General features: G+C 41.1%; 1 non-coding gene and 1 pseudogene across 1 annotated transcript; one reads left to right on the forward strand and one right to left on the reverse strand.

Annotated features, from left to right (window-relative positions):
- Nucleotides 1-372: 372 nt before the first annotated feature.
- LOC132016473 (vacuolar-sorting protein SNF8-like) lies at nt 373-5,823 on the reverse strand (annotated as a pseudogene).
- On the forward strand, nt 2,837-2,943 carry LOC132016988 (U6 spliceosomal RNA). Its single transcript, XR_009404078.1, has one exon. It is a non-coding gene; the product is annotated as a U6 spliceosomal RNA (small nuclear RNA).
- Nucleotides 5,824-13,535: the final 7,712 nt, after the last annotated feature.

A 13,535-nucleotide genomic window follows, 5' to 3' on the forward strand; every position in this document is an offset into this window, starting at 1 on the left:
TTAACCCACTGAGTCACCCAGGCGCCCTTCTGGATCTGTTTTTATTGGTTGATATTTTTCTTTTAAATTAAAAAACTTTTTTTTAAAAGATTTTATTTATTTATTTGACAGACAGAGATCACAAGTAGGCAGAGAAGCAGGCAGAGAGAGAGAGATAGGAGGAAGCAGGGTCTCTGCTAAGCAGAGAGCCCGATGTGGGGCTCAATCCCAGGACCCTGGGATCATGACCTGAGCCGAAGGCAGAGGCTTTAACCCACTGAGCCACCCAGGCGCCCCTAAATTAAAAAACTTTTAAACAAAGTTGTTCAGGTTTTATTTACCACTAGCTCCACTCTCTTCTCCCTGCCAGCTGCTGTGCCCTCTTCCACACTCTCAGATCCAGAAGAGGACTTCTCTGGCCTTATCAGTGTTAATCTTATGGGAGTAGAGGTCAGTGAAAACAGCTGTCAGACATTAATGTGCCTCTTCTGGGTCCAACTAGGCTGAACTTTCCTTCAGCAGATGTTCTAGAACTTGCCTCACTTAGTCTAGCTTTGATTTCCCTGATGTTCAGGTGGCCATTTTCCCTGCCAGCAACAACAACTAGTGTGATCTCTATTGAACTCAGAACAGACTGATGAGGTAAGTGCTACCCACAATGGTGATACTGAAGCCAGTGGCTTTAGTTACTTAATGACCCTGATCAGGTTGTCTTGGCTGTTGTCCTAAGCAAAATTTCTTCTTCCTTTTAATACCTATTGTTGTAGGTCCTCCAAAGTTCTCCAAAGAAGTTTCATTTGGATCTTTTTTATATCTTCCATTTTAGTGGAAATGAAAGGGCTAGACACACTTTGATAATTTATATCCCCAGCATCTCAGACCAAAATCTTTTTTCAGAAGTCAGAGGATCCACACCAATGGTGGCACATGTGTCCTGGAACTGTACTTGGAACTTGAGGATGCTTCTGGATCATCTGCTTGTGCTTGCTGGCAAATGGCCCCAGGGTGGTCTTGAACACATCCCATTCTTTGACATCTGGGCCAGTGATACCCAGCCAAGACAGTCCCTTGCTTCTTATAACTGGCCTTGGCGGGCTGGCTATATCCTTGCTATCAGTTTGTGGGCCACCCTGCTGCCAGGACCCTGGGTCTCTGTAGCCCTAGATTTACCTATGGCCTCTTTTGATTGATTTTTATCCTGTTTATGGATAATATTTTCTTGCTTTTATTTTTTGGATGTTTAGGGTTTTTTTTTTGAGTCATTGTGAATTTTACATCATTTTTAAAACTTTGCTTTAGAGTTACTGAAGAAGTTAAACATAGAATTACTATATGACCCAGAAGTTTTAGTCTTATATATATACCCAGAAATATTGAAAATAAGAACTCAAATATGCTAATGTTCATTGTAGCATTATTAACAATAGTCAAAGGTTGAAACAACCAAAGTGTCCATCAACAGATGAATGGATAATGTGGTATATGCATTCAATGGAATATTAATCAGACATAGAAAGGAATGAAGTTCTGATACATGGTGTAATATGGATAAGCCTTGTAAACATAATGCTAAGTGAAAGAAGTCAGATATAAAAGGAAAAATATTGTATGGCTTCATTTATAAGAAATATCTGACATAGGCAAAAACACTGAGATGGAATGTAGATGAGAGATTATCAGGGGCTTCAGGGTGAGAGAAATGGGAAATTATTGGTTAGTGGAAATTTTCTGTTTGGGGTTATAAAAAATTTTGGAAATAGATAATAGTGATGGTTGCAGAACATTGTGAAAATAACTAATGCGACTGAACCCTACACTTTAAAATAGTTAAAAAAAAGGGATTCCTGGGTGGCTCAGTCAGTTAAGCTGCTGCCTTTGGCTCAGGTCATTATCCCAGAGTTCTGAGATCGAGTCCCACATCAGACTCCTTGCTCAGGGGGGAGCCTGCATCTCTCTCTGCCTCTGCCTGCCACTCTGTCTGCTTGTGCTATCTCTCTCTCTGATAAGTAAGTAAGTAAGTAAGTAAAATATTAAATAAATAAATAAGTTGAAAGGGGGGCGCCTGGATGGCTCAAATGGTTAAGCATCTGCCTTGGCTCAGGTCATGATCCTGAGGTCCTAGGATCAAGCATAAGATTTAAAATTTCAAAAGATGGGGCACGCCCCTCCCCCACCCCGCAGAGAGCCGGATGTGGGGCTCGATCCCAGGACCCTGGGATCATAACTTGAGCTGAAGGCAGAGGCTTTAACCTATGAGCCACCCAGGCGCCCCAAGCATTCCACTCTTGATTTCAGCTTAGGTCATGATCTCAGGGTTGTGTGAAGCTGCGTAGGACTTCATGTTCAGTGTGGAGTCTGCTTGAGATTCTCTCTTGCTCTACCTCTGTCCCTCCTCCCACTCATGCTCTCTCTCAAAATAAATAAATATAATCTTTAAAATCTAGGGTGTCTGGGTGGCTCAGTCAGGTGAGTGTCTGCCTTTGGCTCAGGTCATGATCTCTGGGTCCTGGAATCAAGTCTCTAGTAGGGCTTCCTGCTCAGTGGAGTGTCTGCTTCTCCTTCTCCTTCTACCCCTCCCCCCTGCTCACTGTCGCTCTCTTTCCCCAATATATAAATTAAATCTTTAAGAAAATAACAAAATAATAAAATGAAATCAGGGTGCCTGGGTGGCTCAGTGAGTTAAAGCCTCTGCCTTCAGCTCAGGTCATGATCTCAGGATCCTGGGATGGAGCCCCACATTGGGCTCTCTGCTCAGCAGGGAACCTGCTTCCTCCCTCTCTCTCTGCCTGCCTCTTTGTCTACTTGTGATCTCTGTCTGTCAAATAAATAAATAAAATCTTTAAAAAAATAAAATCTAGTGCTCGCTTCGGCAGCACATATACTAAAATTGGAACGATACAGAGAAGATTAGCATGGCTCCTGCGCAAGGATGACACGCAAATTCGTGAAGCATTCCATCTTTTTTTATGCTCGCCCTGATATGAGGAAGTGGTGATGCAACATGGGGGCTTAAGTGGGTAGGAGAAGAACAAATGAAACAAGATGGGATTGGGAGGGAGACAAACCATAAGTGACTCTTAATCTCACAAAACAAACTGAGGGTTGCTGGGGGGAGGGGGTTTGGGAGAAGGGGGTGGGGTTATGGACATTGGGGAGGGTATGTGCTTTGGTGAGTGCTGTGAAGTGTGTAAACCTGGTGATTCACAGACCTGTACCCCTGGGGATAAAAATATATGTTTATAAAAAATAAAAAATTATTTAAAAAAATAAAATAAAATCTATATGTATATAATATATAGAAAAAATCTAAATCTATCTGTATATAGATTTTAAAGATTATAAATATATATTATATATAAATAATATAGATGTAGAAATTATAAATTATATGTTATATAAATATATATGTTGATGTAATTCCTCTTCTTAAAACCTTGTAATACTTCTCAATTTAAACTTATTATAAAGTTATAATAAGGGACCCTGGGTGGCTCAGTTGGTTAAGCATTTGCCTTTGGCTCAGGTCATGATCTCAGGGTCCTGGGATGGAGCCCCACATCGGTGTCTCTATTCAGTGAGGAGCCTCCTTTTCCCTCTCCCTCTGCCAGCTACTCCCCCTGCTTGTGCACTCTCTCTCTGCCAAATAAATTAATTAGAATGAAAAAAATTGTTAAAATGGTGACTTTCATCATATATTTAATTACATTAGATAAAAAAGGATTACTTTGGCAGCTGTGAAGAAATCAGACAGTAGGTTAAGGTTACTGCAGGAATCTAGGTTAAAGATGATGATGTTCTGTTTACCCCTCCAGGTTCACTCTGTCCTCCTCTGGAAGTTGACCTATGTAGACTGATTAACTGGTTCCTAGGCCCTCTGGCTTCTGGTTGAACTTGGCCAATGTACAGCAATGGGAAGAGACCTCAGTCTGCAGGATTGCTTTGAGCACCTATGGCAACTGATAACAGGTAATAGCTCTTGCCAGGCAGCCTTCTCCACAAAGCTCTAGTAATGGCTCCCTTCTCCCATTCCTTCCTTCTAAGGGTAAAGTGGCTGCCACCTGTATTTCTCTACACCGGTTTATTAGTTTAATAGTTCCCTTATCAAACTTCTCTAGAATTAGCCAATTGGAGTGTGTTATTAGTTTCCTGCTTTAGATCTGTTTAGATGTAGTGGACAGAGCAACATATGTATTTGGCGATAGAACCTTGAGGTTTTGATAGACTGGATGGTGTGACAGACATGGTCCTGGCTCTCAGAAAAGTTCTAATAAATTGGGGGAGGCAGGATGACACAGTTAGGAAAAAAAAAACCAAAAAGTAAGATTCAGGCTCATACCAACTAGCAATAGTCCAGCTATGGACTCGGGTTCTAAGGTGGTGGGAACTAGCTATTGAATGCACTGATTCAGATAGTATTAATGATATAGTTCCCTGTCTTGGGGACAGAACTGATATTTTTCCAAGCTCTCACATATGCAGGGGAGAAACTAAAGGAGGTTGGTTGTTTTCCCACAGAGGAATCAGAAGAGTGAGCTCTCAAGGAAGCAGTAGAAATTGAGATTTGGAAATGAGGAGAAGATCTAGTCATCTGGGTGAAATGTCAAGGTGCAGACACTGGCTTGCAGCAGCTTAGCCTCCCAATCAGAGGATCTAGAGATGCTCAGGCCTTAGGTTTAATTAAGCAACACCCTGTTCCATCCACTAGTTGGCTTCCTGAGCCCATTCTGTCCCTGAAGCCATGGATAGGACTAACTGGGGGTGATTTCTCTATCATGGACCCTTCTTCTACCCCTTCGACTATTTCCCCATTTTTCCTATTTTCCCTGCATGCCTCTCCTCCATCCTGGCCCTTCCAGCTGCTGAAAGGCACCTGTTAGCTCTACATCCCTGATAAGTGGCCAACCGTCCAAGATCAGGTTTTCTTGGCTCATACTGGATATCCTTAATGTCTTGCATGCCTTGCTTATTTGCCTTGGATTCTACACAGAGAATTCTAATTGGGGTGTAACCCCCACAACATGACCCTCTAGATCTTGAGCTGCTGGACCTGTTCTCTGAGCCCTGCTAGTTGTTCCGGCTCAGTTTTCACACCAAGGCCCTTTGTGGGCCAGTACAGTCAATTTCCTTTCTTATCACACCCACTTTACTCCCACAGGAAGTACTTCCCAATCCATCTTAGTCTCTTCCATGCTATAAGGATCCAGTCGCCTCCAGAAATTTACAGCTTCTGGCTGACTGTATAATCTTAGACACATTACTTAACCTCTGTATGCCTCAAGTTCTTACTAAATTCTTAGCCCATGCCTGGCACATGGCAAAACTCAGTAGATGTTAGTTGTTGTTGTAATTGTATTTTTAAAATGTCAATATGTTCATATAACAGGTATGACCCACTTCAAATTTGAGTCTAAAAATGATCATATTTCTCTCTTTAAAAAATTCTGAGTCTAAGTTCAGTTTATTTTAAAGATTTTATTTATTTATTTGACAGAGAGACACAGCGAGAGAGGGAACACAAGCAGGGGAAGCAAGAGAGGGAAAAGCAGGCTTCCCGCAGAGCAGGGAGCCCGATGCAGGGCTCAATCCCAGGATCTCGGGATCATGACTTGAGCTGAAGGTAGCCGCTTAATGACTGAGCCACCCAGGAGCCCCTAAGTTCTGTTTATAAAAAAAAAAAAAAAGAAAAAAAAAGATATTATTTACTTTATTTTGAGAGAGAGAGAGAATATGTGCAAGTGGGGGAGGGGCAAAGAATCCCAAGCTGACTCTGCCCTGAGCACAGACCTCATGTGGGACTCTGTCCCATGACCCGGAGTTCAGGACCAGGCCGAAACCAAAAGTCATTCGCCCAACCAACTGAAGCACCCAGATACCCCTAAATTCAGTTTATTTTTGTACTTATTTTATTTTAGCTTTCTTTTCTTTTCTTTTCTTTTTTAATTTAAGTAAGCTCTACACCCAATGTGGAGCTTGAACTCATGGCCCTAAGATCAAAAGTTGCATGCTCAACCTTGTGAGCCAGCCAGATGCCTCTATTTTAGCTATTTATTTCTTAACTAGTACACCTAGAAAAAATTCCGAAAATGTCAAAAGCCCCACCACTTCTCCTAATCACCCAGTTTACCTTCCCAGAGACAACTTTCTTAACAATTCTTTACTTAGATATAAAATATTTCCATCACCCTGAAAAATTCCCTTTGCCCCATTGCAATCAATCCCCTTACTTAACACTTAGCTATATTCAACCACTGACCTGCCTTCTGCCACTGTGATTTTGTGTGTGTGTGTGTGTTTTTTTTTAGAATCCCATAGGAAGATTAGAACAGAAATAAATGATATAGAAACCAAAAAAAACAAAAAAAAACAAAAAACCCAACAGAACAGGTTGATGAAACCAAGAGCTGGCTTGGTATTTTGAAAAAATATCAGTAAAATTGAGCGTTGCTGGAAGGGAGAAGGGTGGAAGGATGGAGTAACTGGCTAATGAACAAGAAGGAGGGCGTGTGATGTAATGAACCCTGGGTATTATATAAGACTGATGAATCACAGACTTATACCTCTGAAACCAAGACTACATTATATCTAATTAATTGAATTTAAATTAAAAAAATTTTAAAAGATTTTATCCATTTATCTGATAGAGAGAGAGAGCGAGCACAAACGGGGGGAGCAGCAGAGGGAGAGGAAGAAGCAGACTCCCTACTGAGCAAGGAGCCTGACATGGGACCCAGTCTCAGTACCCTGGGATTGTGACCCAAGCCAAAGGTAGACGTTTAACCCACTGAGCCACCTGGGCATCCCAATAAAAAAAAATATTTAAAAAATTCATAAACCTCTAGCCAGACTTATCAAGAGTAAAAGAAAGGACTCAAATAAATAGGATTTGATATAAATGGCCTCACAATATGTATTCTTTTGCATTTGACTTATTTCACTTATCTTAATGTTTTTCTTTCTTTTCTTTTCTTAAGATAGTTGATGTCAATAGTAGGTGGACGCGAGACAGGCTGTGGTCAGGGAGGCTCTTGAGAAGAGAAGAAGGTGCAGCCCACAAGACAGAGACAATCCTTAGCAGGTGAGCATCTGGTGAGCAGATTTGCATCTGGTGAGCAGAAGGCAAAGACAAAGCCAGGGCGGCTTCTCTCTAGCCACTTCCAACCTTCTTTCTAGTACCTACATTTGGTGGTGCTGCCCCATGCATAGCCTCCTACTGACCTGGGCTGGTGGCTTGGACAGCAGGGGTCACTATGGGCTCTTGGTAGAGCCATGGCCTCCATGAATTCATTTGTCCAATAATAGTTAACAAGCGAAGAAATGACTCAGATACAAATGACAAAGATGACTCTCAAAAACTTTGAAATGTAGTTTAGACTCTGAAGAACCTGTGGAGAGTTTCGATTTATTTTTCCTGGCTCCTAGCAATACCCTCTCCTTCTGGTAACTCCTTAACCAGTGAGTTTCAAATTATAAGATGCAGCCTATTAGTGGGTCATGATGGGCATTTTTTTTTTTTTTAAGTAGTCTCCACCCCCAGTGTGGAACCCAACACAGGGCTTGAACTCACAACCCTGAGATCAAGACCTGAGCCGAGATCAAGAGTCCAATGCTTAACCGAATGAGCCACCCAGGCACGCCATGATGGGCATTTTTAAACAATGAAATATAGTGGAATAAAAATATCAGACACAACATGGATAGGATGTGTATTTAATGAAAGATGTTTCCAATATATGTATGTATGGAGTTACAACATGATGTGTATTTCTCCTTGTGTGTCTCAGTCAAAAAATCATGAAAGCCTCATGCATTGGTATTTCCCCTGGGGTTGTAGCTTCTTCAATCTTCTGATTCTCATTAATAGTTCCAAAACTCTAATGAGCAAAAGAATCACCCAAGAAGCTTGTTGAAACTATAATTTCCAAGCCCTACCTACCTCCAAATATATTCAAATTCAGAAGGCTGGGGTGAACTAGGAGATTTCATTTTTTAAAAGATATTTATTCATTCATTCATTCATTCATTCATTCATTCATTTGAGAGAGAGAATGCACAAGCAGAGTGAGCAGCAGGCAGAGGGAGAGGGAGAAGCAAATACCCCCTGAGGAGTCACCTCCACCCCCTGGCCCGACACATGCACCATTGATGTGGGCTCTATCCCAGGACCCTGGGATCATGACCTGAACTGAAGGCAGATGATTAAGGTAAACCAACTGAGTCACCCTGGCACCCCAGGAGATTTCCTTTTTAACAAGCTGGAGATGAAGTATAAATGGTCTATGGACCCCAGTTTGAAAGGCCCTGCTTGACCTCACGTTGGCCAGTTTCATCCACAGCCAAGAGTTCAGTGGTATCCTCTACCCTGAGTGTCAAAGGCAGATTGACAAGTTCATTTGTAGACACTGGTTATTGTGTCCTCTGATCTGGATGTTCCTTGCACTCATAGCGCCCAAACTGAAGCTCTTTCCCTCTCACCCCACTATCACACTTATTCCTCTAACATTGTTTCTCATCTTTGTGAGTGGATGCATTATATACCCTGTCAACCAAACCAAAATAAAGGAGAGAGAGGAATCAGAGTTGGGCCCCCAGGGTTAAGCCTGGGCACAGGGATCACTTCATAGGTATGTAACCTGTGCAACCCCATAGGGTCCTGCACTTAGAAATGCCTTACACTCAGTTTCATGTTCTGCTGCCACTATCTTAAGAATCTTCATAATTTTTGAACAAGGGACCTTGTATTTTTATTTGGCATTAGGCCTCACAAATTATGTAGCCTGTCCTGTCTAGGAGCCTGGGAACCTGGTGGTGAATTTAAATAGAAATGGGGAAGTTGGATGGGGTGCCTGGGTGGCTCAGTGGGTTAAAGCCTCTGCCTTTGGCTCTGGTCATGATCTCAGGGTCCTGAGATTGAGCCCCGCATTGGGCTCTCTGTTCAGCAGGGAGTCTGCTTCCTCCTCTCTCTCTCTCTCTCTGCCTGCCTCTCTGTTTACTTGTGATCTCTTTCTGTCAAATAAATAAATAAAATCTTAAAAAAAAAAAAGAAAGAAAGAAATGTGGAAGTTGTGGGGAACCTGGATGGCTCAATCATTAAGTGTCTACCTTCGGCTCAGGTCATGATCACAGGGTCCTGGGATCGAGCCCCATGTCTGGCTCCTTGCTCGGCAGAGAGCCTCTTCTCTCTCCCCCTCTGCCTGCTGCTCTGCCTACTTGCGCTCTCTAGCTCTCTGTCAAATAAATAAATAAATAAATAAATAAAATCTTATTTAAAAAAAGAAGAAAGAAGGAGGTCAGCAAAAAGAACAGGTCTAGGAAGAAAGTGGGCTGGCTTTCTATACCTCAATGTGAGCTGTCTGTAACTCAGCCAGGTGGAGAAGTACAGTGGGAAGTTGGAAATATGAGCAAGAACAGAGAACAGAGGTCAAGATGGAAGATAAATTGTTTGGAGTTAGCCAAATAGATGTAACAGGTGAGATCATGAAAGGGAATTAACCAGGAAAGAGAGTACACAGTGAGAAGGAGTAAGGGACAGGGACAGGACTTTAAAAATCAGTAGCATTAAGGAGGTGGGAAGTATGGGAAGAAGAACCAGCAAAGGCACAGGAAGAAATGTAGAAGCAAAACCAAACAGTAAAAATACTGGGGCAAGGAGATAATCTGATGTGACCATGCAGGATCTGAAGGGGAAAGTAGGAGCAGAAAAGCCAATTTAGGGACAGAGCACATGGAAAGGAAAGATTCAACCCCCCAAATTTAAATAATCTATTTTTATTTTTGAACATATACTGATTATAAAAATAATTTTAGAAACACTCATATTCCACCATCCAGACAAACTGTTAGCATTTTGGTGCATTTCCTTCCAGTGTTTGTTTTCAGCATAGTTTTCTTCCATATTTTTTTTCCTCTACAGAAAGTTTACAAATATTCTATCTACAGTCTTCTTTGATTTTGCTCCACAAATCTGAGACCATATTATCCATAGTCTCATATCCTACATAGATAGGATGGAATTTTACATTCTATCCAGAGCACTTCCTATGCTATTAAAAACATTTTTTCCTGGATGTGTAGCATTCCAAAATCTTGTGACATCAATTTTTAAAATATCATGAAAGAAAATATAAAATACTTCTAATTTTGTTGCTATAATCTCACCAACCCCATCAAATAATTTCACATTTTAGTGTTTCTTTCCAACTTCACTCTTTGAAAACATCACTAGGGTACCTGGGTGGCTCAGTCAGTTAAGCATCTGCCTTTAGCTCAGGTCATGATCCCAGGGTCCTGGAATCCAGTCCCACATCTGGCTCCTTGCTCAGTGGGGAGCCTGCTTCTCCCTCTCCCTCGCCTGCCTCTCCCCCTGCTTGTGCTTATTCTCTCTCTCTGTCAAGTAAATAAATAAAATCTTTTAAAAAATTAAAACCTCATTACTTTGAGGTAACTGAGGTAATAGCATAATTACAGTGTTAAATATTGTTTTCTTTCACATTATTTTACAAACATGGTTTCATATTTCTCCATGTTCTGGTAGCTGTAAGCTGTTTTGTACTGTTAAATGTTTAATAATTTAATCACCGCCTGACACAAGTGTTTCAGTACATACAGATTTTTTTTTCTTTTGGCTTATATCGTTGGGTTTTAAATTTCTAGGTGAGGAACTGGGCCAAAGCATACCAGTTGGTTCTTGCTAAGTGTTACCTAAGTGTGCTTCTAGGAGGATTAAGTCAATTTACCCAGCTACTAGCTAGGTACGGATGTATCTTTTCCCAGGGCTTCGACTGGCGTTGGGTATTTAATTTTTACTTGATTTAATGGCTGTTAATTGGGACCATACTATACATATAGTCTTTAATTTGCATTTCCATAATTACTAAGGAAGTTGAGTCTTTATATATATATATATTTACTGTTTGTATTTCCCCTAGATGCCTATTCGATTCAAAGCAACAGACATATTTTGAGTGCCACCTATGTGCCAAGTGCTGTGTGCTTCCCTCAAGGATGAGTGCCCTAACAAAAATGACCATTGGGGTAGGGTGGGGGAACCAGGTAGTATAGAAAATATATAATTAACTTACTCTATTTGTAGAAGCACAATACCAGCAGGCAGCTTGGGCAAAATCCTGTGGGTGGAAGACAGAAAAGGAAGGAATTGACTCTTAAGCAGGTTAGGTTTCACAGGTCAAGTGCCTTTAGAGCTAAGCCCAAACAAAGAAGGATTTGTCAGGGTGAGAAGATGTCTGGAGAAATAAAACAATGTGGAGAGAGGTAAAGTGGTTGAGAAACATAAAATACAGTGCTTGTGTAATGGAGTTGTGACTTTTCTAAAGCTAAAATGTGATCATTTTTTTGTTCTTTAAGAGAAATGGCATGAGATAATGTATCTTTTAGGACTATCTTTCTGGAAGCTAATGACAGGTAGATCTGGAGACACTGGAGTCTATAAGATGAGCCTATGTTTTTAGCCACTTACCAAGGGTCAGAGATAGGACTAAAGGTCAAGCTTTTTAGGTAGTATGCACATTAACTTTTTATCTTAAAACTGTTCCCATTATAACTTTTCCCTTAAACTTTTAAAAAATGGCAGGAAGATAGGGGTAACATAAAATTTACCAATTTTAACTGTGTAATTCAGTATCGTTAAGTACATTTCATATTGCTGTGCAACCATTTGCCAGATTGTGACTTTCAAGTTAATTTAATTCAGCTTTATTAAAAAGAAATTGAAATTTGTCAAATTTACCTTCTTTGGTGTTCGCTTAACACTTTACATTGTATAATGCTCTTTAACTAAATATATGATCTCGTTGATCCTCATAAACATTCCTCTGAGGTAGATATTATCCCCATTTTCCAGATGAGGAAGCTGAGGCCAAGAGCCAAAAGGCCAGACAAGCTTGGGGTGTGTGTTTATCCTGGGGAAATAAAGAGTGTCACCCAGATTTATAGGCTGAGGATTTCAGCCATCCAATCAGTCATGTAGCAAATATTATCCAAGTACCTAGTATATGCCCAGTGTTAGGGGAATGATGTTGAGCAAAATAGACATATTCCCTGCATTTATGGAGCTCAAGGACTAGTGGGGTAAACAAGAATTCATTGAGTAATAATAAGGGGCGCTTGGCTGACTCGGTCAGTGGAGCCTATGACTCTTGATCTTGGGATTATGAGTTCAAGTCCCACACTGGGTGTAGAGATTACTTAAAAATACAATCTTTAGGGTATGTGCTTTGGTGAGTGCTGTGAAGTGTGTAAACCTGGTGATTCACAGTCCTGTACCCCTGGGGATAAAAATATATGTTTATAAAAAATAAAAAATGTTAAAAAAATTAAAATAAAATAAAATAAAATCTTTAGGGATGCCTGGGTAGCTCAGTCAGTTAAGCATCAGACTTTTGATTTCAGCTCAGATCATGATCTCAGGGTCCTGGGATCGAGCTCTCTGTCCAGCTCTATGCTCAGAGGCGAGCCTGATTGAGATTCTCTCTCTCCTTCTGCCTCTCCCCGACCCATGCTTGTGTGTATGCTCCTGTACGTGTGTGCTCTCTTTCTCTCAAATAAATAGATAAATCTTAAAAAAGGAAAAATAGGGGCAGGGTGCCTGAGTGGCTCAGTTGGTTAAATGTTTGCCTTCAGCTCAGGTCATGATCTCAGGGTTCTGGGATCAAGCTTGAGCCATGGTCTCTGCTCAGCAGGAAGTTTACTTCTCCCTCTGTGCTTTCCCTGCCTCTCTCTCAAATAAATAAATAAATAAAATCTTTTAAAAAAAAAGAAAAAACAGAGGCATCTGGGTGACTCAGTCAGTTAAGTGTCTGCCTTCAGTTCAGGTCATGATCCTGGAGTGCTGGGATCCTGTCCAGTGACAGGCTCTCCGCTCAGCTGGAGAGTCTGCTTCTCCCTTTCCCTCTGCCACTCCCCCACAGACCTCCCCCACCAACCCGGTTCCTGCATGCTCTCTCTCAAATAAATAAATAAAATCTTTAAAAAAAAAAAGCCACTCCTTCCCCAAAAAACTGTAAAAAATAAAATAAAACCTTTAAACTTCACAGAGAAAGACAATGTAAAATATCTTCATTCGAGAGAAACTCAGGACCAAGTATACTTACACTATATGCATTTGTAAATTTTCCAAAATGACTCACCCTGACATTTCCATGTGTCTGTCTAATCCACAGTATCCTTTCCTTGACATTATGTGATTTGTATATTGACCCCCAACCATGTGAGGTCAGCAGGCAAGTATGACAGTCTATATTTTACTGATGAAAAATTCGAGTCTCAAAGAGGTTAGATAACTTGCCAAAAACGACATGACTAGTTAACAGTGAAGCTGGGATTTGAATCCAGCTCTCGCAACACCTGTAGTATTTTTGTAGTATTCATCCTTCCATTATTCATTCATCCATCAAATATGTACCCAGCACCTTCTGAGTGTCAGCCTACGCAGGGAGCAGTCAAGAGCCACTGAAGGGGGCACCTGCGTGGTTCAGTTGGTTGTGCCTATCTTTGGGTTTACCTTCCCCCACTTGTGTGAGCTTCGGCTTGCATCTGTGCTC

The sequence above is a fragment of the Mustela nigripes genome, chromosome 4, assembly GCF_022355385.1.
Source record: "Mustela nigripes isolate SB6536 chromosome 4, MUSNIG.SB6536, whole genome shotgun sequence".
Lineage (NCBI taxonomy): Eukaryota > Metazoa > Chordata > Mammalia > Carnivora > Mustelidae > Mustela > Mustela nigripes.